This window comes from Bubalus bubalis, chromosome 5 (assembly GCF_019923935.1).
Source record: "Bubalus bubalis isolate 160015118507 breed Murrah chromosome 5, NDDB_SH_1, whole genome shotgun sequence".
Lineage (NCBI taxonomy): Eukaryota > Metazoa > Chordata > Mammalia > Artiodactyla > Bovidae > Bubalus > Bubalus bubalis.
In genome coordinates, this window is record NC_059161.1 from 49,115,813 (window position 1) to 49,143,576 (window position 27,764).

The following is a 27,764-nucleotide window of genomic DNA, read 5'->3' on the forward strand; positions in this document are numbered from 1 at the left end:
TTCTGGATTTTGATAATTATCTTGTGAGGGTTCCAATCATACTATTATAGATTTTTAAAAAGATAAAAAGAATGATAAGAGAAGGAAACAGAAAATCCACTGACAGAGTTAATTTCTGTGTCCCCCAATTCTTTCTTTCACTGCATCATCCCTTCCTCCCACTCATTTTTAGTACTGAGCATTATTCCCAGGAAGAACTTTTGTATTTTCTAGGAGTCCATCTGCTCTTACTACTTATCTCCCACCTGAAGCTATAATGTTCCATTCCAAGCATCGTAATCATTTTCACAGCAACTAAATGTGATTTCACACACAGCAGATTATGACTTCTGCAGAGAGTGAGCAGTATAAAATCATTAACCCCTTAGGACAGGGACCCCATTTCACACTAATCTCCTTAGCAACCAACATAAGACAGGAAAATGGACAGCATAAATGGATTGTGGATAATACAGCATCCAATTTAATAATCTGTTCTAAATGCCTCCAGAACATAATCTCAGGGAGAAATTATAGCTGGCATGAAAGAGTATTGAGCAAATTTACCCAGAAAAGGTGGCACTCATGTGGAGAAAGAACATAGGAATGTGTACCATAAAAATGAGGATTGTGTCCATTGGAGATGAAGTCTTGGCTGACAGTGCTGGACCAGTTGGCCAGTAGGACTCCAAGAGAGATAGCATGACAAGATGAATGATGGTGTTCTGAATCGGTTAAATCTGAATGAGTTGATTCTAATATATGTCTGGTTTCCTGTGTTTCAATAAGGAAGAGCTATATGGGCTGCGGTCTATGGGGTCGCACAGAGTCGGACACGACTGAAGCGACTTAGCAGCAGCAGCAGCATACAGCACATAGAACTAGATCTGTGTAGTAACACTTGTAACCTCTCTGTAATTAACAGCAATAAGAATAACCAAAAGGTCTTGATTTCTTGCCCAAAGACTTGTAACATCCCTGAAAGTTGAATACTTGTTTAGTTTACTGTTGCTACTTCGGAGGAGGGGGTTTTATCAACAAGGGGAAAGTCAGTCCAAATAACACAACTGTTTTTTGTACCTGTCTTGTATAAGATGCAGGCAGCTGATGCAATGGGCTCCATCTTATTTGATTATGTCTGAGATTTGTGCTACTTTTTAATATGTGATTTACATAAAAAAGAAAGTTGTTGGAATTGGTGGCTAAAAGTTGCTCAGAAATAAAATGTTTCTCTCTGAAGCAACAGTCATTTGGGAATCCTCACCATAACCAATTGATCAAGTCAGACAACTTTCTTTGTAAAGTGCAATGAAATTGAATTTTGGTTTAATCATAGATATGCTTATAGGGTGGAATATGAGCACATTTTCTGTCTGTTGAATAGAAGACTATCACTGAAAAAATTACCAGCAAGTTATAGGAATCCAGACATAGTAGAACCCTATTACCCCTTTCAAATATTATTGTGATTCTCTACTCAGCAAGTATATGGACTTGAAAAAATCATCTAATAAACATTTATTAGTAGCTGCTGTATGCCTGATAGCAGAAAATTAGAAGGAACCAGATGCACCCACTTTAATTAATTGGTGTAATCAGGAGTGGTATGCAACATCAAGGGTGAAAATTGCTAACTTAAATTGTGGCTTTGTGGCTCAAATGAGTTTTTGCAGTCTCAAAGTGTTCTTTTTCTTCTCCTTGAATATTTAGAGCCTCTATGTTTTTTATTTCCCATCTATTGGAAAAATTTTCCTTCTTTTTGGAGGGTGGGAGGGTGTTCAATTAAAACTCTTTTTATGGAGTAATAGGTTCCAAATTGCCAATTATTTGCAGGAGAGTTGGGAGTTTAATCTCTGAGTTTTCTCAGTTCTTTCAAAAGACCAATAAAGAGTGGAATAGCATCAGGAGATGTAATGGGAATAACACAATACATGTTATCCTCCTTTCAACAATAAGTAGTATGGATTGGAAATATATGTATCAGTCTTCTTTTCCTGGCTGCTGCTGCTGCTAAGTCGCTTCAATCGTGTCCGACTCTGTGTGACCCCATAGATGGCAGCCCATCAGGCTCCCCCATCCCTGGGATTCTCCAGGCAAGAACACCGGAGTGGGTTGCCATTTCCTTCTCCAGTGCATGAAAGTGAAAGGTGAAAGTGAAGTCGCTTAGTCGTGTCTGACTCTTAGCGACCCCATGGACTGCAGCCTACCAGGCTCCTCCGTCCATGGGATTTTCCAAGCAAGAGTACTGGAGTGGGGTGCCATTGCCTTCTCCGTTTCCTGGCTAAATTTGCTCATTCCTTAGGGCTCTGCTTAGATATCCTTTTCTCTAGGAAGTCTCCCCAAACCACTCTTCTCTACCCACAATCCTACTTTCAACTCGGTTAGGTCTCCTTTGTTGTTGCTTAGTCACTAAGTTGGGTTGGACTCTTTTGCCACCCCATGGACTGTAGCCCGCCAGACTCCTCTGTCCATGGGGGATTTCCCAGGCAAGACTACAGCAGCAGGTTGCCATTTCCTTCTCCAGGGGATCCTCCCCACCCGGGGATAGAACCTGAGTCTCCTGCATTGCAAATGGATTCTTCACTACTTGAGCCACCCATGGTGGCGGGTGGGGAGCAGAGGAGGGAAGCCCTAGGTTTCCTTATCCCTGTGCTAATACACTCTATTTTGGAATTGTCTATCTATATTCTCATTTAGTTTGGGTTATGGGACTGTGTCTTGTTACCCTTATATATCCAGCTTTAATACAGAGCCTGGCATTCATTTAGGTGCTCAATAAAACCTGTATTGAGTAAATGAGTGAATGGAAGTGGCGTCTGTCTCGCCGAGGTGCTGGACTTTTCTGCACCACGGTCATTTCTGCATCCCTGGTGCTCTTTGGTGTGTCAGTTATCTACTGCTGCACAACCAACTGCTCCAAAACGTAGGGACTTAAAGTGACCATCATTTATCTAGCTGTGATTCTGGGCAGTTCTGCTTTTAGCTGGACTCCCTCATGTGTCTGTGATCAGCTTTCAGGTCAGCTGGGGGTTGTGATCTTTCATCTTCCAAAAGGCCAACCTGGGCTCATTCAGGAGGCAACTGGGCAGGGTTCCAAGAGAGTGAGCAGGAGTCCGTATGGTATCTAGAAGCCTGAGCTTAGAATCGGCATGGTGCCGCCTCTGCTGTATTTTATTGGCTAAAGAAACTACAAGGCCAGTCTAGATTTAAAGGGAAGGGAAATAGACTTCACATATTAATGGGGGCTGGGGGAGCTGCAAAGTCTTACTGTGGATGGCAGGGATACAGGGAAGAGACTAATTGAGGACATTTTTGCAAGCAATCTACCACACTTGGCAGAGAATAAATGTACAAATAAAATATTTGAATTACATCTGAGAAGTATTAGATTTAGCCAAAATCTGGGAAGATCTTTCAAAGAAGAAAACTTTTCTCTTTGGTTCCATTCCATGTGGCTTTTGTCATCATTTTCCCTCTCCCGTGGCTCCACTCCACTTTTACAAGGACTCAGGCCTGTGTGCTGCCCCGTCAGTGCCCGAGTCCTCCTAGGCAATTGGCAGACTATGTGCTGGGCCCCACTGAGTGCCTAGTGTAAGCCAGACTCTATACTGCGAATACAGCAGTGTGTTCAGTTCAGTCGCTCAGTCTTGTCCAACTCTTCGACCCCATGGACTGCGGCACGCCAGGCTTCCCTGTCCATCACCAACTCCCGGAGCTTGCTCAAACTCACATCCATTAAGTTGGTGATGCCATCCAACCGTCTCATCCTCTGTCGTCCCCTTCTTCTCCTGCCTTCAATCTTTCCCAGCACCAGGATCTTTTCCAATGAGTCAGTTCTTCACATCAGGTGGCCAAAGTATTGGAGTTTCAGGTTCAGCGTCAGTCCTTCCAATGAATATTCAAGAGTGATTTCCTTTAGGATGGACTGGTTGGATCTCCTTGCACCAAGGGACTCTCAAGAGTCTTCTCCAACACCACATTTCAAAAGTATCAATTCTTTGGCGCTCAGCTTTATTTATAGTCCAACTCTACACACAGCAGTGTGCAGGTGAAGCATAATTCTTGTCCTGTGAGTAGAAGTTACAAGAGCAATTAGTTACAAAGACATGTGGAGTTGAAGAGAACAGATAACAGCTGGCCTGTTGGAGAAGTGATGTTTGAGGTGAGACTGAAAGGGACAGTTGGAGATGGCTGACCCAGAGGCTCTTACAGACAAAGAAGGCAATGTGAAGCACTTTCCCGGAAGAGAGGGCAGGGGAGGATCCAGGAAGGGGAGGGGGACTGGATGACTGGGGTCCTGGAGCCAGGGAGGAGTGTGCAAGAGCGGGTCTCCCAGGCTCCCAGGCCCAGAAGGCTCTTTCCCAAGAGATAGGAGAAGCTGTTGAAGGGTTTTAAGCAGGAGAGAGATTAAAAAAACAAACAAACAAACTCTTCCTAGGCTGCATAGAAAATTAGATTAGAGGAGTGCCAGACTGGTTATGAAACCCACTCCCTTCCCCACCATCATGGGCTTGGAAAGAAAGCAGAAGGACTAACCTTAATCCACACTAGTTGTGATAACCTTGTCCTTAAGTGCTTGTTCAAAGACATCTTTAACATGCATTTTTAGAGTTGTCCTTTCCTGACTTCTTAGCCTGTGGGTATTGGAAGGGAGGGGACTGGGAAGGGCCAGTAGGGGGCTGTTCCCTTGGCTGCCCTGCCTGGAGGGGCTGGGTAGCTGTATAAGGCCTTAAATGGGTGCAAGAGGCTGCTCCTTTTTTTCCCTATCCTTTTTATTGGGGGTCATTTTAAAAACTTTGCTACCGTAGGGTACCTGGTTTTCAGGGTAAAGCAGGCATAGCTTGTCATGGGAGGGTCTCTAAGCCCTGTGTTACCAGCTTTGCTACTCTGGGAGTAGCTGATGGACCTTTGTCAATGGATGGAGTAAACCAAGTTTGTGTCTTCCAGGTCCGTTCAGTCCTGGGGTGGTGGGGCAGGGGGCAGCGGTCACAGAAGCAACGTGTAAACCAGCCAGTTTCTGCCTAATGAAACACTGATGGTCCCCCTCTGGCGAGCAGTTCATTCACCAGGAGGCCCAAATGCCACTCCTGTCTTGTTTGTGCTCAAGAATTTTCAACATTTGGAGTTTTCTTCAAAGCCCATGATTTCTGCTTATCAATCACGTTCAGTATCAGGTTACTTGGAGAATGGAGTTATTACCTTTAATGTTTAATAACTGTGCCACAAAGATAATGTAATAAAATCCAAGAAATGTGATTTAGACAGGCTTTGGACTCAAACCTTACCTGTGTGTGTCTGTTTAATCTTTCTTAATCCCGTCCCCAGGGCTAAGAAAAACCTTGTTTTCTCGCTGCCTTCTGCTTGGGCTGTGTCTTTTTTTTGTTCCTCATGGTCTGGGTGATGCTTCCTGAGTGTGGGCAGCTGGAGGGAGAGGTGATGCTGAGGATGACCATGTTCTGAGCCAGCTCTGCGCTGCGTGAGTGGGGGTTGGCGGCAGAAGTAGAGTCAGGTCTGGTCTTTGCTCTGGCTGCAGATGAACCACATGCCTACGTCGTCTGGATGATCTTACTGCTTCCTCCAAGCCTGAGTGTCCCTGGGGGGCTTTCCCAAACAGAACTTAGCTTCACAGCAGACGGATGGCTCTTTGTGGTGAAAGGATTCTTGGGGTAACAAAGTGTGACAATAAAGAAGGAAGATTTCTTTCTTTATATTTTTCTGCTTAGGAATATGCTTAAAATTGAATTTAGTTATTCCGATCTGTCTTTTTGGAAGGAGCATCACTATAAATTCGAATTTGCAAGTTAAAACTGATTTCCCACAGGCAGATTCCCCTGGAGAAGGAAGGCAGTTAGACTGTTTTTAGTTCTTCCTGTAAGGAATATAGACCATAATGGTGGCCCTGTTTTGTATCCTGAGGGGCTGTGAATGGGAAGTCTATGGTAAGGTTCATAGAATGTTTAGTTTTCTCAGAGAAAGGAACCATAGAAATGTGAGGCAGTACAGTTGTGCTGGGAACCCCCAGTCTCCAGACTTTCATTTCAGTCTCGGTCATAGAGAGAGAGGATCTGTAAGCTTTCCTTCCCCTCCCCGTCCCTCTCACTCTGTTCTCAAGGAATGAACCAAAGGATCAGAGACTAACTGTTCATGAGGATCCTTCCAACAATTAATCCTCATCTTACATCTTTGAAGGAGCAGGGTAACTCCCATCTCAGATTTTACAGTTTTCCTTTTTTTGAACTTCTTCACACATCATGAACTGACTTGTCCTCTAAAGGAGTCAGGGTTAACAAGGCTGCCCTTGAATAGCATAGCCCTGAATCAGGTATAATGATGCAGGCTTTTGCTTTTTCATCTAAATGATTGAATTGCTCTTTCTGCTCTACTTTTTTGGGAATAGAGAGAGGAGACAAGGAAAAGGGCTGAAACCAGTTCCTAAAGGAAATGTTCTTAAGGAAGCCAAGTTTGAGTTCTATGGATACTCCAGTTTTGACTGCTCTGATATTTTCTTAAATATATCCAGGTCTGCTTCAACTCATGGGGAAAGATGGCAGAGATTTGAGCCCAGAGTCATATGTCATATCAATCAAGACAAAAATAATGGAGCATAGACATTAAAAACCTTTGTTGTGAATGCAGTGATATTATCCCTTTTCAAACATTAGATACAACTCTGTATATACCAGGGAAATGTCTCTACACACCATTGATTTAACAGTTTAACTGAATTAATTAGACACTTCAGTTCAACAAATGGTCAATTCAGCCAACTTCCTAATTGATTCTTAGTAAAACCGAACCATCAACTGCCTGAACCAACTGGTCATTGTGTGATTTAGAAACAGGCCTAGGGTACCAAGGTTAAACTGATAAGTGAAAAAAAGTGGAAGTCTGTTACTAAGTCGTGTCCGACTCTTTTGTGACCCCATAGACTGTAGCCCTCCCAGGTGGTGCCAGTGGTTAAGAACCTGCCTGCCAACATAGGAGACGTAAAAGATGTGGATTTGAGCCCTGGGTCAGGAAGATCCCCTGGAGAAGAAAATTCTCCAGTATTCTTGCCTGGAGAATTCCATGGACAGTGAAGCCTGAAGGGCTACAGTCAGAGAGTCGGACACTACTGAAGCAACTTAGCATATACCCTGACTGCAGCTCACTGGGCTCCTTTGTCTGTGGGATTTCCCAGGCAAGGATATTGAAGTGGGTTGCCATTTCCTCCTCCATGGGACCTTCCTGACCCAGGGATTGAATCCATGTCTCCTGCATTGTAGGCGGATCCTTTACCGCCACGCCACCAGGGAAGCCCTAACTGATAAGTGACTATGATCAAACTTAAGGAAGAGTCAGAGAACTCTAACCATGGAGCTAGAAAAGCATCTCTTGAAATAATACAGTGAAATCATAATCCACACTCCTCCAGGTCTCATCTGACTTCACATTAAGTGGTGTTTTCAATCCATTCTGAAAAGCACATGAAAAGATGTTAACACGCTTGGATGAGTGGCAGGCCATAAAGGAGATACTGAGAGTGAACTTTCCCGAGGCAATTTGAACATTAGAGATAATGATGCTATTTAGTATTTTCTTAAGTCCTTTCTGGAAACATTACTTTTCAAGGACTTGAAGTAATTGAAAGAGAGATATCCATTAAATATGTTTAGAAAAAAATTTTCTGTCTAGTTTCGAGTATACTGGATTTGCCTGAGAGACTTTTTTTGGACTTCATTCAGAGAATGGCTTGGGTAGATTTGCTTTGACTTGATGGCTTTAGGGTATAAGGAAGCGTGAATGAGTGTGAAGATGTTTGGGGAATTTACATTTGCTTAAGATAACTCTGGTTCAGACTTGAACCTGAGCTTGCCTCTCCATTACTCATCTTTGTACCCCTTGCATCTCACCTAATGTTGATCACAAAGAGTCCAATAAATCTTCAGGTTTGGTTGTTTGCCATTCTCTAGCTCTTGAGTTTATTCATTGAATTGGACTCCATTTGCTGTTAAGACCTTTGGCTTTAGGGAAGGAACTGTAGGGTCCTGGAAGTTTTGATGTGTTGGCTTTTTTTTTTTTTTTTCTTTATGGGCTAAGAAATTTACCCAAGTTCAGAGTACAAGGAGGGTGATGTTTTACATGGTATTCCCTATTTAGGAGCAAGTGAGGAGTATTCGTGCTGCTGGTTTACATCTCTCCTCTCAGCTCTGTGCTGAAGAACTGTGTTTGCAGTTGACATCCCTTATTAAAAAAGTCTTGAGTCTCCATGGTTACAGGATTTGTTGTCGTTGTTCAGTTTCTAAGTCATGTCCGACTCTTTGTGACCCCATGGACTGCGGCAAGCCAGACTCCTCTGTCCTTCACTATCTCCTGGCGTTTGCTCAGATTTGTGTCCATTGAGTTGGTGATGCTATCTAACCATCTCATTCTCTGCTGCCCCCTTCTCTTCCTGCCTTCAATCTTTCCCAGCATCAGGGTCTTTTCCAGTGAGTTGGCTCTTCACATCAGGTAGTCAAAGTATTGGAGCTTCAGCTTCAGCGTTAGTCCTTCCAATGAACATTTAGGGTTGATTTCCTTTAAGATTGACTGGTATGATCTTGCAGTTCAAGGGACTCTCAAGAGTCTTCTCCAGTTCCACAATTCAAAAGCATCTGTTCTTCAGCACTCAGCCTTCTTTATGGCCTGAACTTTATGGTTACAGGAAAGAGCCATTTAACACCAGAAGCAAGCAGAACAGTCAGAGGTGTGGGCAATAATTCGAGTGGGAATGATAAGGGCCCAAAAGGAGATGCAGTTAGGAAGTAGATCTGGATCTGCATGAGGTGCACCAGGGTTGGCCCTGTGGACTTCTCATTGAAGGACCTTCATGTAGCCTCTAGATTCAGGAGTCTCTGCTGGCTCAAGTCTTAATGAGATGCCTAGAATGTTAGGTCAGGAACAGATCCCTTTGTTAGCAAAGTCCACCTTACATGTCCCCTTCCAACTACCGGTTTTCACTTCTCCACCTTTATTATCTTTATGTCACTTGCCTAGAATTTCATCCCCTCTTCTAGAAGTTCACACCTGTTGCTTTCCTCAAGGGCCCAGTCAAAACTCAGCCTTCCCAACATTCTTTTTATAGCCTCACCACAGCACTGTGTAATTTTGAACTTATTCTGCATGTAACTTGTAAGTGTTCCTTAGCGATTTCATTTATGTTTTGATTTCTGATATAGCACACTTGTTTGTATGTCCAAGTAAGTAGAACTGGTCTGTGCACACTGAATTGTATGAACCACCTCATATATTTTTTGAAACTTGTTTTTAATTGGAGGATAATTCTTTACAGAATTGTGTTGGTTTCTTCCATACATCAACATGAATCAGCCATAGGCGTACATATGTCTCCTCCCTCTTGCACCTCCCACCTCCCTGCCCATCCCACCCCTCTAGGTTGTCAAAGAGCGCCTGAACCACCTCATATTAATGTTCAGTTGGGAGAGGGGGACAGCTATTATAATTTCCATTTTACAGATGATGACATTGAAGTTCAGAGAGGTCCAGTGACTTAACCAAGGTCACATAGTCAAGGGCAGAGTGGGATTTAATGCTGTATCTTCCAACTTCATGTCCAGTATTCTTTCCATGTGGATACTACCTCTGAGCTTGATGGACCAAATAAATTCTGCCTTCAAAAAATTAGAGCCATAATTTTTTAAAAACATGAAATCCTTCCTTAGAAGTATCTTTCTGAACAGTATGTCTTTTTCTAGAAAATAGCTTGAGTTAGAGTAAAAGAGTAGGTGCAACCTTTGGGAAAAGGTGTTCTCAAGGTTTACATATTCCTTTGTGAAGTGTTTATTGAGTGCCTGTCCTGTTTCAGGCATCCTGCTGATAGACAGGAATGAGAACAGGGTCAAATGAAGACATGCTTCCTAATCTCACAGTCTAGTGCCTGGGAGGTGGGCACCAAGGTGGTGGATTTCCTGTGTGCTTGTGAATCTGAAAGTCTGATGCCTACTATGGGCAAATTTGACCTTTATTCACTACAAATGAGATTATATTATACAAAAAGTAGTGTTCAGAGTGGGTGGCTGAATGGATAAACAAATGCACACAATGGAATATTATTCAGTGTTACAAATCATGAAAATTTGCCATTTGCTACAGCATGTAGCATGAACCTCGAAGACATGCTAAATAAAATGTCAGGCACAAAAGGAGAAATATTATATGGTTCCCCTTATATGATAGGCAAATTCATGGAGACAGAAAGTAGAGGTTGCCAGGGGCCAGGAGGAGAGCAATGGAAGTTACTGTGTACTGGGTGCAGAGGTTCCATTTGGGAAGATGGAAATGTTCTGGAGATGGATAGTGGCGATGGTTGCAAAACATTATGGACCTACAATCCATGCTGTTGATTTGTATACCTAAAAGTGGTTAAATTGGTAAAGTTCATGTTATGCATATTTTTGCATATTGTTTGGGCTTCCCTGGTAGCTCAGATGGTAAAGAATCTGCTGGCAATGTGGGAGACCTGGGTTCGATTACTGGGTTTGGAAGATCCCCTGGAGGAGGGCATGGCAGCCCACTCCAGAATTCTTGGGTGGAGAATTCCCATGGACAGAGGAGCCTGGTGGGCCACAGTCCATGGGGTCGCAGAGTTGGACACGACTGAGCACTAGCACAGCACACAGCTTGTTGTTTTGTCCCTCAGTTGTGTCCAACTCTTTCGTGACCCCATGAGCTATAGCCCACCAGCCTCCTCTTTCCATGGGATTCCCCAGGCAAGAATACTGGAGTGAGTTGTCATTTCCTCCTTCAGGGATCTTCCCGATCCAGGGATGGAATCCACGTCTCCTGCACTGGCAGGTGGATTCTTTACTGCTGAGCCACCTGGGAAGCCACAAAAATTAATTCTCCAGAATACTGTCAGCTATATGCATAACTGTGTTTAAGATAAGAGGAAGATGGACATGGTCATAGCAAACAGTCTCAGGAAAGCAGAGGAGACCTCAGCCACCAACTGGTTTCCAGAGTGCAGAAAACATCGGATGGACAGCCTGCAAAAGTGAACCGCTTTGCTAGTGTTCAGAGTAGCTCTGGTGAGGGTGGCAGCCCTGGACCAGGATCTGGGTGACTCTTGCACGGTTGATGGGGTAATGAGAAGAGCTGGTCTCAGAGAAACGAGAACATGTGTATTGGAAGGCTGCCTTTGCTTAATGTTCCACACGATCCAGGAGGCCAGATGGCATTTTATGTGGTTTTCACAACTGTGATTTTGGATTGATTACTAAACCTGTTTGTGTTCCTAACCCAGCTCCCTGCCTCCCGCCTGGCTTTTAGCTTAACCCAAATTCTCAGAGCTGAGTTTGAACAGTTGCATTATAATTTTTTCTTTTCCTTATTACTGTTGCCTTGGTGCCAGCCTCTACTACCTGATCCAGACCTATTTGCCTGCCCAGAGTCTAACATGGTAAATAAAATCCTTTTTCCAACAGGTCTGATCAAATGAATGGCTTGCACTTTGCATTTGTGTTCAATTCCGGATTGATTTTTTTAGTTTGGATCACCCGCTTGATGTGTTATGAGAGGAAAATGCATGATCCTATGTTGACTTTTCCTCACCCGGTTGGCTTCCATCATCAGATGATGTTTTCATAGGAAAGGCAAATTTATTTTATGTTTCATGTAAGAAAAACAGAATGTAATCATAAAGGTAATAAAAGTTAATGTTTGAATTTTCAAAACACTTTTCACATAAATAATCTCTTTCAATCCTGACAACAGTCCCAAGGAGCTGAGCAGATATTTGCCCACTTCATCGGAGGAACTGAGACACAGAGATGTTACGTAGTATGCCCAAGCTAGCCCGGCTAACAATGGCTAAAGCTGGATCTGGAGATGATAGCTTCTGGGTCTACATCCAGAATTCTTTCCACCAGCCCACTCTACCTACTGGAAGAGAAAATCCACTGTAGTGTAAATAATTTTGGCATCAGCTACCATTTCAAGCTACTTACCAGATCTTTGTTGTCCTTTATTTAAAAAGTCATAGACCTTATTTAATATTCATTAATATTTGCTCAGTTGCTTAGTCGTGTCCAACTCTTTGCGACCCCATGGACTGGAGCCCACCAACCTCTTCTGTCCATGGGATTTTTCAGGCAAGAATACTGGAGTGAGTTGCCATTTCTTCCTCCAGGGGATCTTGCCGACCCAGGGATTGAACTTGCATCTCTTGAGTCTTCTGCATTGGCAGGTGGATTATTTGCCACCTGGGAAAAATCCTCTCTCATGTTCTTTGTTCTTTAGGAACGTCTGTGACAATGGTCCACACTGGACCCACTTTAACAGACTGGCAAAGTGAGTCAAAGAACAAGCAGTGTAGGGGGAGAGAGCCTGAGAGAGGAGACTGATCTCAGGATAGAGGACCTGCCTTGTCCCTTAGACTGTGGATTTAGAAGTGAGTATCTTCTTCATCTTTCCTCTTTGGGCCCTTTGCCAGTGCTTGATGCAATAGGAAGTCAGTAACTATGTGTTGAGTGGAGGCTCTGAAGATACCAGTTCCTTCTTGTGAGGAATTAGATTGATTTGCTCTGTGAAAGTGTGTTTTATTAAGATTTTGAACATAACTCATTCATAATTTCTTATCCCCTTACTTTTAAAGGAGGTTTTTCATGTCTTTAGTTCAAGTTCCTCTTAAAACACAACTATCATTCTTGCACTTGTTGAGGCACAGATGCATTAAAATCTGGTTGAGATGACAGTGAACTGTATGGCTATGCTGTGGGCCCCTTCGCCTGGTTCCCCTGGGCTCTCCCGCTTCCCGAACTATGCAGGAGGTGAGTGGGGGCTGCTGGCCACGGTGCTCTGGGTTATTACAGTGATATATCTTGGAACTGAGCTTGAGCAGGGATCATCCTGTTTCCTGTTCGAATTGATTTTCTGTCCAACTTTCATTTCCTATTGTGCATTCCTCTGGGGTCAGAGCAGCTTTGTCAGACAAAGGCAGGGCTTTCTCCTCTGGAGATATTCCTGGATTCTCTTCAGCTGTGTGTTTATATAAGTGGACAGCCAGGCAGTGCAATAAAGTGGCTGCCTGGCCAACTTCTGGCTGTACTTGCCTGGTTGGACTCTGGGGGTTGGACTCAAAGCTTTAGGACTTGGGCTGGAGTCCCAGGTCATCGTGCCCCTTGCCCTGTATCTTAACGTTGTAGTCTAATATTCTCTGACACCTGTATCAGAGAGCTCTTCAGAAGACAGGAAATGTTGTATTGCTCTTATCATTTCAAATGTTTACTGCTTAAATGAATCTGGTTCAAAGCTTAAACAGACTGTTGGTGAACCATAAGGCTGAATCATTTCTCAAAGAAATCTCTGACCCATGCTTCTGCCTTCCACTGCCTGATTACTTCCTAATCAGTGTTAAGATGACAATCTCCAGGTTGCCAAGATGTGTGAAAACGAAATCCGTAGCATCCTAAGATGCTGAGTGAAATCAACTCAGTTGTTTCACTTTCTATGTCCTCAGTATCCGCTCCTGTTTTTATTGCTCTGTCGTACCCCAATGGTCTCTGCAAGTGTTCTAGGATATGTTCATCAGCTGGAATAGTGGTGCCAATAAAGTACCATTTTATTACGTTTACCAAAGATGAGGAATTTTGTTTGATCTTTTATTGTGACTTAGAACCTCTTTAAGCAGTTATTTTCTATTATATTTCTTGGATTTATGCTTAGTAGGCTACATTAGTCCATTTGCTGATTCACAGTCAAGGCCCTGTTTGTTGATGTGTAATCATATCAACAGGATTATATCTGTCAGCATGTTATTATCAGTAGTAGTCAGAAAAATCTAATATAAATTTACTGTAATGCCATAAAGGGTGCCAGTCTTTTGGGCCTAAATAATCTCTTGTTGGGAAAGAAAGCCAGTGATGTGGTAAAGGATTTGAAGGACTTGTTTTGGAATTATTTCTAAAACATGAGGGTTGATAGTATACAAACATGTCCAAATGAATAGAGTCATGTGAAAGCATCCAGTTTTATTCAGCCATAAATTAGATGTTGTATTCTCTGGATATAGGATTGAAGGAACGTGGTTTTCCATAAATTCAGCAACAAGGAAGGAAATAGCTTATCACTCTAATCCATCCCCACCCCCTTTATGTGTCATGGACACAGCAAGAAACATTGAGGATTTACCCAGTATATCAGAGAATCATGGTTATTTCTTCCAGGTTATGAAGAACTGTGTCATTGTAGAGAATGGAAGGGTCATCTACATAGTGATTAAGAAAAAATAGAATAAACCAAGAGATTTGAGTTCTGTTCTCAGGTCTGCTTCTAACATGTTCAGGGACCCTGAGCAAATCTCTTTATTGTGCTGGACCCAAATTTCCTTATCTGTGAAAAGATATTTTCAGACTAAATGTCCCCAAGGATCCTTTTCAATTCTGACATTGAACCAATACATCAATTCCCTTCATTTATTTACTCAATCTTAGCAAAATTAACTTAGATGTGTTAATTGTTTGCATCTGGGTAATTACTGCTCACACACCTGAAGAATATTTGGCATGCTGGTGGTTTCTGATATTAAGTGGTGAAGGAAATGTGAAATTCCTCCCCAAAACTAAAACTGGAAGCAACTTCTCTTTTAGAGCAAGTGCTGGTGGAATAAACATAAAGGCAGTATAGCCAGGCCAGGCCCTTCTGTCTCTTCATCAAGTCCTGAGGTTTCAGAGTCAGTCGTTCCTGGCTCTCGTGCCACAAAATGACATCCTGTCCGGCTTTTTGACAACATGTGAAGGAGGAGGAAGTGTGAGGTTGTGAAGATGCAGCCTCTCATCTGTGGCTTCACCGCAGAGCAAGTGTGATGCTTCTCAAGTTAAGCATTTGGTTGGAAAGTTGTCCAGCTCTGCAGTCTCCCCCAGTTCAGATGAGGGTCCCTGGGGAAATTCACAGAGGAGCAGGTCCTCTTACACTAAAGAAAAGTTAAAAACATTCCAGTTCCAGCAGCATAATCCAGCCACATACGCAGGGGGCAAAATTGGCACTGTCTTTTGGAGAAAGGGAGAACACTAATAACAAATACGTCTGATGGGATTTTGGAAGAATTTCAGTCTCATTCTTTTGTGATTCCCTGGTGGCTCAGATGGTAAAGAATCTGCTTGCAATGCAGGAGACCTGGGTTCAATCCCTGGTTTGGGAAGATCCCTTGGAGAAGGAAATGACAACCTGCCCCAGTATTCTTGCCTGTAGAATTCTATGGACAGAAGAGCCTGGTGGGCTACAGTGCATGGGGTTGCAAAGATTCAGACACTGACTAACACTTTCGTTTTCTTTTGTGATACTGGAGAGCTAAGTTTTAATCTAGTCACTCTGGGTGTGATGGAGGCTGATAAATAGAATGGTATTCCACTCTCTTCCCTGATCAATCTGGGTACTAATCAAGACCAGAAAAAGGCTCAAGAATTGATGGCAAAAATGATGAGGAGGATATTTTTACTCAGGAAGCTATGTCTGACCAATGGTACAAAATGGATTTGGCATCGTTTTAGATCCTTCCCTTGAATCCTCAGAAATATTTGGTTTCACTGAACTCTGAGGAAGAATGATCCTGCCTTTTCTTTGGGTGTCCTCTTCTCTCCTACTTTCTCTGGATGTCTGCTCCATCTGAATCTTCATTCGTTTACAGATAAGCCTAAGTTGAAATAAAAGTCAAATGTCCCCTCGTTCTGCAAGCCTCTCTTATTGGTGTCCTGATTTTCCACCCACTGTCCAACTTTCTGAAAGAGAAGTCGGTACTTACAGTATCCTCTGCCTCAACTAACTCACTCCTTAATGTTCTGCAGTTGGTTGTAAATTCTTACATTGTCCTGAAACCACTTTATCAAATGTGGCCAACGACTTACTGAGGACCAAACTTAGTCACCAATTCCTAAGCTGTTTTGTGGACCTTTATTGTCTTTGACTTTTTTTTTTAATAACAGCATCTGACACTGTTGATTTTCCATTCTGGAAAATCTTTTCCTTCTCTGGCTTTCTCTCATAGAGTTATGATGAGTCTTGTCAAGTGATGTCTAGAAAGCACTTAAAAACCACTCACAGAAAGTCATTCAATAAATATTAACTGAAATTATCATTATTCTGGACCACTGTGCTTTCTAGTTTTTATATTGCCTGTTTCTTTTTTATTCTTTTTTAAAAAATTAATTTTATTTATTTAATTTAAATTTATTTATTTTAATTGGAGGCTAGTTGCTTTACAATATTGTATTGGTTTTGCCATACATCAACATGAATCCTCCACGGGTGTGCACGTGTTCCCCATCCTGAACCCCTCTCCCACCTCCCTCCCCGTACCATCCCTCTGGGTCATCCCAGTGCACCAGCCCCAAGCGTCCTGTATCCTGCTTTGAACCTGGACTGGCGATTCGTTTCTTATATGATATTATACATGTTTCAATGCCATTCTCCCAAATCATTGAAGGATAATTGTTTTACAGAATTTTGTTGTTTTCTGCCAAACATCAACATGAATCAGTCATAGGCATGTGTATGTCCCCTCTCTCTTGAACCTCCCTTTCTTCTCCCTCCCCACCCCATCTCTCTAGGTTGTTACAGAACCCCTGTTTGTGTTCCCTGTGTCCTACAGCAAATTCCCATTGGGTATCTGTTTTGCAGCCATGAAATTAAAAGACGCTTACTCCTTGGAAGGAAAGTTATGACCAACCTAGATAGCATATTGAAAAGCAGAGACATTCCTTTTCCAACAAAGGTCCGTCTAGTCAAGGCTATGGTTTTTCCTGTGGTCACGTATGGATGTGAGAGTTGGACTGTGAAGAAATCTGAGCCCCAAAGAATTGATGCTTTTGAACTGTGGTGTTGGAGAAGACTCTTGAGAGTCCTTGGACTGCAAGGAGATCCAACCAGTCCATTCTGAAGGAGATCAGCCCTGGGATTTCTTTGGAAGGAATGATGCTAAAGCTGAAACTCCAGTACTTTGGCCATCTCATGCAAGGAGTTGACTCATCGGAAAAGACTCTGATGCTGGGAGGGATTGGGGGCAGGAGGAGAAGGGGACGATGGAGGATGAGATGGCTGGATGGCATCACTGACTTGGTGGACGTGAGTCTTAGTGAACTCCAGAAGTTGGTGATGGACAGGGAGGCCTGGCATGCTGTGATTCATGGGGTGGCAAAGAGTCGGACACGACTGAGCGACTGATCTGATCTGAATGTAAATTTCCATGATTCTATTTGTTCTTTCTGCTCTTTAAATAGAGACATCTCCCTTTGCTTCTGTCCTTAGCCATCTTCCCTCTTAAAAGGCACACAGAGTGAACTTACTATTAAATTGATGAAGTTTAAGCTTCAGAGCCTCCCATTAGTATGGGCCAATTCCAAGGTGTTTTGTTTTCTTTTTAAGTGTTTCTTTCTTTAAAAAATTAATTTAATTTAATTTTATCTTATTTTTGCTGTACCGGGTCTTCATTGCTTCGAGCAGGCTTTCTCAAGCTGTGGTGCACGGCCTTCTCGTTGTGGTGACTTCTCGTGTTGTGGAGCGTGGGCTCCAGAGCACAGGCTCAGTCTTTGTGGTGCATGGGTTTAGTTGCTCCACAGCATGTGGGATCTTCCCAGACTAGGGATCAAGCCCATGTCCCCTGCATTAGCAGGTGGATTCTTGACCACTGGACCACTGGAGAAGTCCTGTGTTGGACCTTTACCACAAGTGTTTTTCAGATTTCCAGTTGAGTTATTTAACTACCGTTGGTTAAGACTACTCCTCTTTACACCCAACTTTGCCCTTCCTCACACTTCTCCTGTCAGCTGGTGATGGAGTAGCTGTGGACATTTTGACTTGAATGAGAAAGACAGGTGGTATGAAATGTTGGCAAGGATATGGAGAAACCGAATTTTCATGCTCTGTTGATGGGAATGTATAATGCTGCAGTCACTGTGAAGAATAGCTTCGGAGATCCTCGAAAAGTTAAACATAGAATTACCATATGCCCCTAAAATTCCACACCTTGGTGTATACCTAAGAGAAACATGAAAGAAGGTCCACGCAAAAATTTGTGCACAAATGTTTATGGCAGCATGACTCACAACAGCCAAAAAGTGGCACAAACCCAGATGCCCATCGACTGACGAAAGACTAATCAATATGTGGTTTGTCCATAGAACAGAATATTATTTGGCAATAAAAAGGAATGAGGTAGTGATACATGCCACAGCATGGATGGACTTTGAAAGCATTATGGTACGTGGAAGAAGCCAGACCCAAAAGACCCCAAATTGTATGGTCCCACTTTAATGAAATTTCCAGAATAGGCAAATCTGAAGAGAAATTTAGTAGATCAGTGGTTACCAGGGGCTGAGGTGGGAGTGACAACTAAAGGTATGGAGTTTCTTTTAGGAAGTTGAAAGTGTTCTCAACTTGGTAATGTGTACACAACCCTGTAAACATTCAAACCTCAGAATTTTATTCTTTAAACGGGTGAAGGGTGTAGTGTTTGAATTGTATCAATTAAAGCTGTTTGAAAAATGTAGGAAAAAAGTTTATCCATTGCCTTCTAAATAAAGTTCAAACTCCAAGGCTTGCCTTTCAAAGTCTTTAATTTATATGGTACATTTTTCTTCATCTATACATTTGTAAACCTTACACATTAATCAAATGTCATCCTTTGTGAAATTGGATGTGTCTTCTTCTAGATAGATACTCCATCACCCCTCTCCTGCAGCCCTCAGCATAGTCTCCCTCATGTTGTATTTATTTCTGTATTTATCTTATTATCTACATCTGATGGAGAGCTCTTTAAGACCAGAGAGTGTGCCTGTTCATGTTAGTGACTGGCCCCTAGTCTTGCCTGGCTGGTACGTAATAAATGTTTATCACTTGATGGAATGAATGGATTATGGAATTATTAGAAGTGACCCTGGATATGACACTCTCTTTACCTACCTCTTTCACAAGGGTCTTTCAAGAACAATGAGAGATCAAGCGTATGAAGACACTTTTGGAAACTCTTAAAACTCTAACTGTGCAGGGTATTATTGCTATCTCTAACCCTGGTAACTATTCAAATTAGTGTCAATTAACTTTTGGCGGCACTCTGAAGCGGCTTTATCATCTGAGTTAGATTGTCAGATGAGGTAATGCACTCTTTCTGGGTACAGTTGTCCCTGGAGAGACTGGCAGCATTTCATAGTTGTAAACAAAACTGTCTCGTGTGCGCGATCATGACAAAGAGGGAATAGGATGCCAGCAGCTCTGTGAAAACACTTCAATCCATTTCAGCAAGAAGGAATTGTGATCTGGTAAGTAAATTAGTGTTCTCTGTCCTCAGCTCTTGCTAATGAGGGGGCCCCAGAGACTTCTGGCCCCGGGGGATAAGCCCCTGAGATCCATTCAGGTTTGGTTGAAAGCTCCTTTTCTTTAGGGATCTTTATTTAAAAACAGAATTCTTTAAGCAAATATATTTATCAGCTTAGAAATATTTCAAATATACAGAAATGCGCAGGGAGTGATGCAACAAACCAACCTACCACTCAGTGTTTAACAAATGCTCGCTTTTTGCCATATTGGCTTTGGATTTTTTTCCTTTTGATGAAAGACATTTCGAAGACAGCTCATTGAATCTTTTCTTCCCCTCCCCAATCCCACTTTCCTTCTCCCTCTTCAGAAGTAATTAGTATCTTCTCCCAGGATCTTTAACTGGTTAATCTTTCAGCCCAACTTTGATGTGAATTGTTAACTTTTTGAGGCCCAAACTGTTATCTGCAATATTCAAAGTCCACCTTCGAGCCCATTAAATGAGAGTTTTCCCTGAGTCAGTTTAAATCAGCCCCTGGGTAAGGGGAGGACACTCTATAACTGTGACTCTTATCACCACATTCCTAGAATTCTGGGAAGAGTAAAGAAAAGGCAACGTGGTCTTGTCTTTGAAATGTGGAAGTTAGGTGACAGCTGGGGCATTTTGGATATGGCAGGTATGGTGCATTTCACAGACTGTCAAAATGCAGAGCAGTCTGATTTAGTAGTCGTTTTGGAGAAAATGGCAAGGAGTTAGGTCCTGGAGAGAGGGAAATAAAATAACCTAGATGGGAATGTATACCTTTGTATGCCTGCCCCATTCAGAAATAAACTTGAGAACTTGAGATGACTTTTTTTTTTTTTAATGTGGATTTATTTATTTGTTTCTGGCTGCGCCGGGTCTTCGTTGCTGTGTGGGCTTTTTCTCTAGTTGTGGCTAGCGGGGGCTACTCTCTAGCTGTGGTGTGCAGGCTTCTCTTGTTGCAGAGCACAGGCTCTAGAGAACTGCAGGCTTGGGCAGTTGCAGCGCGTGAGCTCAGGAGTTGCGGCTCCTGGACTCCAGAGCACAAGCTTAATAGTTGTGATATACAGGCTTCGTTGGCCTTCCCAGGAGGCGGTAGTGGTAAAGAACCCACCTACCAATGCAGGAGACATGAGATGTGGGTTCAATCCCTGAGTCAGAAAGATCCCCTGGTGGAGGGCATGGCTGTGCTGTGCTGCTTAGTCGCTCAGTTGTGTGCGACCCCATGGGCTGTAGTTGGAGTTCTCCAGGCAAGTATACTGAAGTGGGTTGCCATGCCCTCCTCCAGGAGATCTTCCCAACCCAGGGATCAAACCAGGTCTTCACATTGCAGGTGGATTCTTTACTGCCTGAGCCACCAGGAAAGCCCATTAATACTGGAGTGGGTTGCCTACCCCTTCTCCAGGGGATCTTCCTGACCCAGGAATCGAACCGGGGTCTCCTGCATTGCAGGCAGATTCTTTACCACTGAGTCACCAGGGGAGCCCTTGAGATGTCCTTTTAAACTACATGCAATAGAACAAAAAAAGGGAGTGGGGAAATGGAGATGAAGGGAAGTTGAGGGTGGGAATAATAAGTTCAACCCTAAGGTAAGATCAGCACACAGGTGAAGTTTTCTCTAGAAGTGATCCACACACCAGGTCACAAGCTTCTCCATAGACAGTGAAGGCAGGTAAAGTGATCAGTAACCCAATTTGGGACCATGAAGATAAAGGCAAACCAGTGGCCCAAAGAAGTAGTACAGATGCCTGAGAGCCGTTTCCTTAAGGATGTGGTGCTCACTCTTGATGGAGTGGTGAGGGGGACTGACTAAAACATTGTAGAGAAGTACTGCAGTGCTCTGGAGTGGTGTATACCACTCGTGGGGAGCACAGCTAGGGGTCAGAATGGTCAGTGTGCATCAGAAATGGCTGGAACCAAGGGTTGTCTGTGCTGATAACGCTGCCAGTGGCATGGAGATGGTTCATTTCATATGTCAACTTGTCGAGCCACAGGCGCCCAGATATTTGGTCAAACATTATCCTGATATGTCTATGAGGGTGGTTTTGGGTGAGATTAGCATTTGTATCCATTGACCTAGTAAAGCAGATGCTCTTCCCAGTGTAGGCAGGCCTTGTTCAATCAGTTGAAAGCCTGAACAGAACAAAAAGGCTGACCATCCTGTGAGGGTCTTTGCTCAACTGTCTTTGCTCTCAGACCTCTTTTTATTTCTTTTCTGCCTTCAGACTGGAAGTGAAACATTGGGTCTTCCAGGATCCACCAACCTTCAGACCAGCTTCTCCCCATATGGGAGTTGTTCTCACTGCCTGCTTTTTCCTTTTTGATTGTCCATTTCCCATGATCCTAACTTCAGCTCAGGAGTGGAGCTCTGTGCAGGGCCAGAGAACCCCAGCACGGTGGCTGGGTCTGAGCCACTCACATACAGTCTGTGCTCCGTAAAGCTGCTGCTGATGCCTGGGCTGCTCATCCTTTAGTCATTTCCCGAACAGACTGAAAACCATTTCAGGGGAGTTAGCCTTACCTGCTCCATCTGCATCACCCCTGGTAGGATCAGCCAGGCTGGGTTGGGCTAAGGTTATAAGTGTGGCAGATTGAGGGTCTCCTGGGATGGTGGGTTGGGCTGGTTAGGTGGGTAAGTGGGGAAACAACTTGTTCAAGCTGTGAAGAGCCCAGGCTGTGTCTGTACGACCAGGTCTGCCTCCAGTGTGGAGATGGCCGTCTGCAGATATAACGGGTGCTGGGATGGGAGGACCCGGCTGATTAACCACTTCCTGGCTTATCCCTTCTGCATCCTTCCTTCCCACCAGGTAAATACTGCTTAGACACCAGGTTCTGATTAAAACTACAGGATGAAACTTGTACCAAGGATACAACTGATGGTCTGTGTCAGCTTGTTGGAGTTAAAAAATATATTTTAATTTGTTTAGCTCTCTGGGGAAATTATCTGAGGCTGCATGTGATAATCAACGTTCACATGAGCTTTCAAAACCCTGAAATTATTCGAGCCACAAAATGAGATTTTTTTAATCTACATGAATACAGGAATCTTTTGCCCCCACCCCACTTTTTTTGAGCGGGGGAGGAGGGGAGATTAAAAAATTTCTAATTCATTCCTCTCCTTTTCCCCTAGGACACTATCGTTAGCAGTTGTAAGAAAATGAGCACACTAAGGTGTATCTTAGATGACATTTTCACATATACATTCCCTTTTAATTTTAAACTCTATGCCAACTCTTCAAGTTGTAGCAAGTATGGCTCCCCCTTTTATAGAAGAAAGTGGCCTCTGAGCACTTATGAGATTTGCCCAAGTTCTTAAGACTGATGGGTTGCATCCATACTAGAACCCAGTTCTTCTGGCAACAATCTTGATGCCCTTTCACCCCACCAGGCTGTCTCAGATAGTAACAGTGATAAAGTGTTTATAGAAGAATGGAGTATGGGATTAAGATGGGTTTATATTGTACTCCACCTGCATTAGTCAGGATAAGCTAAGTTAAGCTGTGGTAAGACAAAATTCCTGTGGTTTAACTTGTTTATACAAAGTCCCCTGTGGGTCCAGGTGACTCTCTGGGACAGTTGCCCTCCACTTCTCCAAATTGCTTTAATTTCACGACTCCCATGTCACCATGAAGCTTCAGGGGTGCACCAAGGCAGAAAAAGGGGGACGGAAGAATTGCAAGTTGACTTTTAGATGCTTCAGCCCAAAAGTAACAAAATTTAATGCCAGTTGCATGACCCTGCTCAACTGCACAGAGGTTGGGAAACTTTGTCTTCTCTGTGTCCTGGAAGGTGAGGAAAGCTACCAATACTGGTGAGCACCAGCAATAACCACCACTCCATCCACAGGCCAAAAGGCCTGTCCTGTAGAGCAGGACCTCTTTGGACAAACACCCATGTCACAGATCACTAGGAAAGTGTTCATAGTACTGGGAATTATTTTGAAGGGACATCCAAGTATTTGAGAGCTATTTAGCAGATACAAACCGTGTGACCTCTCCTAAACATCTGTGATATGGTTCAAGGATGATGATTTCTATTTTATAAACATCATTTTCCTAATTAATCCTTTCCTAATTAATCCCTCCCCATCACAAGCCCTGACCCTTGTCCTGAGGAAACAGTTAAAACTCCTAACACAACTAAGTCCCATCCTGATTTGGCCCCTGACACCTTCTCCAGTCTCATTTTTCACCGCATCTCATACCATATCCAGGCTTCCCCAGTGGCTCAGTGGTAAAAAATTTGCCTGGGATGCAGGGGACACCGGAGACTCAGTTTCGATCCCTGGGTCGAGAAGGTACTTTGGAGTAGGAAATGACAACCTACTCCAGTATTCTTGCAAGGAAAATATCATGGACAGCGGAGTCTGATGGAGTCTGTATGGAGTCCTACAGTCCATAGGGTCGCAAAGAGTCAGACATGACTGAGCTCCTGCACTCACACACTCGTACCAGATCCAGGATTATGGAACTCCCTTCAGCTCTGCCCAGCGAGCTTCCTCTCTTTTCCTCCTGGTCTGGACACAAGCTGTTCCCACTGCCTAGCAGTACTTCCTCCCAGCCCCTCCTACTCTTAATCATGTTTTCAGGCCAGTCCTCTCCTGCCTGGGTTAACCCCCTTCCTATGTGCTCTGTCAGCCCCTCCGTTCAGCCAGTGGGCCTTTGTAATGTAGCATTCTACTCACTCATCCAAGTCCTCAACTACGTGGCAAACCCCTTGGGGTCAGACGGTGGGACGGATGGCAGCACTTGCCCTGTAGGGTTTATCCTCAGCACTGAGCTTAGCTATTGCATGGAAACAATTGACTGTGTATTTGTTAAACAAATGAATAGACATGTGAGTGAATGAATGAGATTTCACTAAAGTCTCTGGATCTCATGCTCTTCTCCATTGGCTGTGATGGTAAGCTGTAGTCAAGATGGTCACTTTTGAGCTTTGCCCACTCTTGGGGTCAGTGCACATTTGTATGGTAGCCTTGGTTTGCCTTATATTCTACCATTCTTTCTTAAAAGTGGTGGTAGTGGTTCAGTTGCTAAGTCATGTCTGACTCTTTGTGACCCCATGGACTGTAACACACCAGGCTTGACTGTCCTTCACCATCTCCCTGAGTTTGCTCAGACTCATGTCCATTGAGTCGATGATGCCATCCAACCATCTCATCCTCTGTCCTCCCCTTATCCTCCTGCCTTCAATTTTCCCAACATCAGGGTCTTTTCCAATGAATTGGCTCTTCGCACCAGGTGGCCAAAATACTGGAGCTTCAGCTTCAGCATCAGTCCTTCCAATGAATATTCAGGGTTGATTTAAAAGTGGTAGAAATATCTTGTATTTCTAATATTAAATCATCTTCTATTTTCCCTACAAGGTTTAAATTTGTGGAATAATACATGAGTATTGGTAAAGTGTCATTAGGTATCTGAATTACTTGACTATAATTCCCACTAGAGTTATTGTTTAAAGGACAATTATTGTATGATGATACTTTTAATGAGGTCCCTAGAGTAGTCAGGTCCATATGACAGAAAGCAGAATGGTGAAGGCCAGGGGTTGGGAGAAGGGGGAGAATGAGTGAGTTATTATTTAATGGGTTTGGAGTTTCATTTTGGAACGATGAAAGCATTTTGGAAATGGATGGGGTGTCAGTTGCACAACAATGTGAATGTACTTAATCCACTGAACTATACACTTAAAAAGAGTTGAAAAGGTAAATTTTTATGGACCACAATAAAAATTTGATTCCCATTATAATGTACATCACTGATTCCGTAAATTCAAATAGAATACCAATCTATAGTAAATGAGTACTCTAAACATTCAGTATAATGACTTCAGTATAATGTCACCTAATGAGACCACAGCCCATTGTATGTTCCCAGGCTAGTGTGTGATTACGCCGCAAGAAAGTTTGCTGAAGCTGAGTACATTGTGGTTCCCTGGCTGCTTCTTACTTAGGAAAATTATTCCCGAAACGAGATTCATTTTGACTCAGTAGAAACATTCTCCACCTTTTCTCCCAAGATGAAAACCCAGCTTGGTGGTTTCCAAAAATTTTTTTGAACCATGATTAATCTCTTCTTTTTTTCTCTAATAGAATTTGCTTTAAAAAAGTTTTAAACTATTTCCTACCCCTGCATTTACTAAGGAACAATTTGTCTCCTCTCATCCCCTTAAAAATATCTAGACACATATAACCCCACCCAGCAGTGTTTATATTGGCCAGCATGGCCAATTTCCTGACCTTGATTTGATATAATCGCTGCGTTTGATACAAAATGCTTAAGTATGAATAAAAGTGTGATTTCCGTGGGGCTTTGGACAGACACATACTAGCCCAAGGACCTCTATTATCATGGTCAAGCAAACCAGGTAATCTGCCTTTCACATGCTTCCAGCACGTTTCCTTTAAGATAGTCCAGCCACGGTGGAGGGGCTCCCGGGGGCCGGGTGATGGATGCCCCCAGTCAGGAGTGCATATTGGATCTGTTCTGCGGAGGTGATGTATGGTTTCAGCGGTCCAGGGGTAATTTGGAGTTGCTGTACTCCCAGACTGGGATTTTGCTGCCATTTTGTTTTGTGTTCTCCTAGTTCAACGAGAGGAAAATAAATCTAGAAACCTGCTTTAAAAAGGGCATACTGTATCCAGTTTAATATAATGAAAAGATCTTAAATGCTAAGCTTAATTTTCTTGTCTGTAGAAGGAAGAAATTGAACTAAGATCCCTTCCAGCTCTAGAAATTCTAAAATTCTACCTAACCCATAGCAACACTAAGGGGGCCTAACAGCCCTTACATTTTCCTTGTCTGGCAGGCCAGGGGGCTCATTGTCTGTGGGTTTTCAGGGGTTGTTGCTTTCCCTCAGGGTTGATTGATCTGTTTATGCTAAGCTTGAGGCTGGAGCTAGAAGGGAGGTCGTTTGTTTTGGGCACTGCTGAGAAAAACAGCCTAATCATCTAAACATCACCTTGGGGAATGAAGTAACTCCAAAAGGAAGGGGATGGGCCTGTGCTTGGATTTTGAATGAGGACCCTGAAGGGGTGGTGGTGAGGGTACCTGGAGAGCTGTAGCCCACGGGGCTGTGATGATGACCAGCAGAAAGGGGTTTGGTTTCCTTAAATGCCCAGGGGTGGGATCCTCTCTGCAGGTTTTTGGGCACCTGCCTGGAGCTCCCCCAGACCATGATGCTGGGCCAAGGGACTGCCTGGGGAAGGTGCGCTGGGAAGGCATGGGGCTCAGACACTGAGAATGTCAGCCTTTCTTGCCAGAAAGGCTGGGAAGTTTTCAGTAACTGGGAAGTTTTCAGATGAATAGAAAAAAAGTAAAACAGGGGAACTTTGAGAAAGTAGAATGGCCACAAGGTTTTATCTTTCTGTCTTCAATGACCTTGAACAGTATGGGGATAGTGGGGATTTAATATATTTAAGCAGGTTAGTGTCTCTAAGATAAAACTTCCACTACACCTGATTTCTGGGTTAGACCCTCGCCAGGCCTCTCTCAGAGGTCGACTGATTGAGTACTTGTTGTTCAGTCACTAAGTCATGTCCGACTCTTTGCGACCCCATGGACTGCAGCATGCCAAGCCTTCCTTCTCCTTCACCATCTCCCAGCGTTTGCTCAGACTCATGTCCATTGAGTCGATGATACCATCCAACCATCTCATCCTCTGTCATCCCCTTCTCCTCTTGCCTTCAGTCTTCCGCAGCATCAGGGTCTTTTCTAAATCTATTGTTTTCCTTCTTCGTTTATATTGCCTCTGTCACAAGGGCTAAGAATTCTGAGACAAGAATGAGGAGACCCTCAAGCATATTAAGATTTAACTCTGGGTCAGATCAGCAAATATTTATTAGGTACACACAAGAGACAGGGCCCTGAAAGACAAGACAAATCAATTAACCACTATCAACACTTGTCACTGATCGGGCAAAAAAAGCAATACAATGAATGGCTGGCAAATACAGGTGTGAATTCCACTTAGTTTCAGCAAGATGAAGGGAGAGCAAGCTTCTGGAAGGAGAGAATTCTGTGAGCACCAGTCTGAGTATCTCTCTGGGGGCTTGACTACCCCCGTTGCTTCTCCAAGGGGCCCTCTTTACCTCGGGGCCGGTGGCGGTGGGGGGGATGTAGTCTGACAGGTGGGCTTGCCCACTAGGGTCTGCCTGATTCCCGAGCTGTGGGTAACAGAACAGTGCTGGAAGTGCCCCAGAGCTGAGCAGTGTCACTTCTGGATGCTGACCTTGCCCAGCAGACTTTGCTGTGACTGGCTAAGATCACAGGGCTAAGGCAGAAAACAGCAAACATGAGTTTGGGGAACTGGTATACACATTCCATCTCAAGGGAGAAAGGTGGTTCTGAAAACTCCATCGGCTGTGTGTAACTTATTTCCTCTGCCTGCTGGTAAATCTCATCCCTGAGATTCCACATGGCCAGATTAGATCAACATAGGCAAATCAACAAAACAAGGTGAAGAGAAAAATTGTTTGCCAATA

General features: G+C 43.5%; 1 protein-coding gene across 1 annotated transcript in view; it reads left to right on the forward strand.

Annotated features, from left to right (window-relative positions):
* KIF26B (kinesin family member 26B) overlaps positions 1-27,764 on the forward strand; it is a 517,024-nt gene that overhangs the window by 121,022 nt on the left and 368,238 nt on the right. The window lies entirely within an intron of this gene.